Here is a 2,530-nt window from a genome sequence, read left to right as displayed (position 1 = left end):
CTCAGCTATGGTTGGTCCTGAGGGGTGAACTACAGCATGCTCACAATCGGGCATGGTTACCTGATTGTCTACTACTCTACCACTCCTAAGGGTTCTAACAACATTCAATTGATGTGATGATTTTGTACCTACTTCATGAACTCCTCTAGGATTTGGATTAGTCTGACTAGGGAACCTTCCGTTATCTCTCTCACTTAAGGTCTTAGCTATTTGACCGACTTGAAGTTCTAACTTAACAAGAGTTTGAGCATTAGTTTGAAAGTTCGGCTTGGTTTCCTGTTGAAAACTAACTTGGCTCTTTACTAACATGTCCTGGCTCTGTGCTAACATATCCTGGCTCTTTCTTAATATACTAAGATATTCCTCTAAGCTCGTCATTCTATTCTCTGAAGAGTTCTGAAACTGACCTGAAGAGTTCTTATCTGAACCAAAACCTGGGGGAGCATTAGAATTACTAAACTGACCTTGATTCTGGCCCTTAGACCACGAAAGGTTCGGATGGTTTCTCCAACCAGGATTATTGGTTACTGAATATGGGTCAAACTTCTGACGGTTATCGAATCTAGTGTTATTATAGAGAGCATTGGCTTGCTCTTCATTATTCTGGCCTTCCAAAAAAGGCTCTAATCTACCACTAGTGTGACCCACTTCTAAAGCTTCTAACCTTTTCGCTATAGCAGCAATTTTGGCATCTGATTCAAAGTTTCCTTCTACCCTATTAATGTTTCCTCTTCCTAGAAGAATTGTTTTCTGGGGTCCCCTATTACTTTCCCATTGTTGGGTCTTTTTGGCTATTTCATGCAAATATGTCATCGCATCATCAACTGTTTGGTTTTCAAACCCACATGTACACATAGATTCTACTGTGGTTGTAGTGGGATAGTCTAAACCCTCATAAAGGATCTGAACTAACCTAACCTTTTTTAAGCCATGATGAGGACATTGGGATAATAGATCATTGAACCTTTCCAAATGCCTATACAAGGATTCTCCCTCTTGTTGAGAAAATGTGCAGATTTGCGTCCTAATAGACGATGTTTTGTGCCTAGGGAAAAACTTGTTCAAAAAGGCAGATGTAAGTTGTTCATATGTTTCAATTGATCCGGAAGCCAAACTATATAGCCACGATTTGGCGTTATCTTTCAAGGAAAAGGAGAATAACCTGAGTTTCAAAGCATCATCATCAAGGTTTCTAATTTTTAGGGTATTACAAATTTCCTCAAAGTCCCTAACATGGAAATAGGGGTTTTCATTTTCTTTCCCTAAAAATATCGGGAACAACTGTAAGGTTCCAGGCTTAAGCTCATAATTTGCTTCAGTTTCAGATAACCTGATACACGAGGGACGAGTAGTCCTAGTAGGGTTCAACAAAGTTTTCAAAGTTGCCATTTCTGGCACTATTGGAATATCAGGGATATTCCCCTCAAACGGACGTTCAAAAACGGAATCTTCAAGAATCGGGCTTTCTAAATTGAGGTAATCGAGACGCTTAGAACTATTAGGTTTCTCTTTAACAAATCTACCTAGGGCGTCTCTTTTACGTTCAGGCATGCAAAAGAATAAGGTGGGGAATTTTATGCAATCACAAAACAAGGCTGACTCAACCAAATCAAGCCTATTGATTTCTAGCAAACAAAAAGCATGATGGCTCCACTTAGATTGTTTCTAGACCAGCTTCTATTCTTTCGAAAAGAAACTCGTTACAATCTGAGAAAACCCCTCTGGAATCAATCCGAGTCAAAGTAAGTTGAATAGAGGAGAGGGAATCTCGATGAAGATTTGATACCCAGGGCCTCACCGGTATTACAAGGCGGCGCAGTCACGCATTCAACTCACAGAAACCATCATGAACTTCGAAGTATGCTCAAAAGAGTAACCAATATTTTCCGAACGACTTTCCTATTAAGCTCGTTACCCTAAGGTCTCGTTCTAGTCAAAATTTTAGGCTTAGGTTCGCGTTTGGTTTCATTTTCCTAAGGCGGGAAAGAAGAGAACGATGATGAAATTCGAACCCTTATCTTGTATGGCCAGTCCTTGCACTTTACTAGGAAATTAAAGCAGTCTTTTTCAAGTCCTCAGCATATATGCAACCGAAGGAATACAATAAACCCGCTGACAGGAGATTCGCGGGTGTTTAGAATCTTACCTCCCGTTCCAGACGGGGGATGAATCGGTTGTAGTCGACTCGGGCCACGACTCCTATGTCATGTACGAACCCGAGGGGCCGAGGCAATATCGTAATCGCCGTCCTTCTCTGCACACAATTTATATTTAAACTACCCTTCCGTAGGGTTTAAAATAATGTCCCAAAGTTTAAAGTCCAAAGTGTCCAAAAAGAAAAGAAAAATTACAAAAATAATAAACCCTAATACAATTTTTTTTTAATAAGGAAAAATAAACAAAACCCTAAGAAATAAAATAACTAAAAGAAATTGTCTTCTTTTCCGTTCTTTTCGCTTCAATCTTTCGCTCCAAGTATTTATGCTTTAAGATCCAGTCTTTACGAAATCATCAAACTCCTTGGCTCAAT

At 39.6% G+C, this 2,530-nt stretch overlaps 1 pseudogene; it reads left to right on the top strand.

Moving 5' to 3' along the window:
• Positions 1-925: 925 nt before the first annotated feature.
• On the top strand, positions 926-1,025 carry LOC113341630 (annotated as a pseudogene).
• Positions 1,026-2,530: the final 1,505 nt, after the last annotated feature.

This window comes from Papaver somniferum, unplaced genomic scaffold (assembly GCF_003573695.1).
Source record: "Papaver somniferum cultivar HN1 unplaced genomic scaffold, ASM357369v1 unplaced-scaffold_3, whole genome shotgun sequence".
Classification (NCBI taxonomy): domain Eukaryota; kingdom Viridiplantae; phylum Streptophyta; class Magnoliopsida; order Ranunculales; family Papaveraceae; genus Papaver; species Papaver somniferum.
Note: the sequence above shows the minus strand (reverse complement) of the source record. Positions and strands in the feature narration are given on the sequence as shown.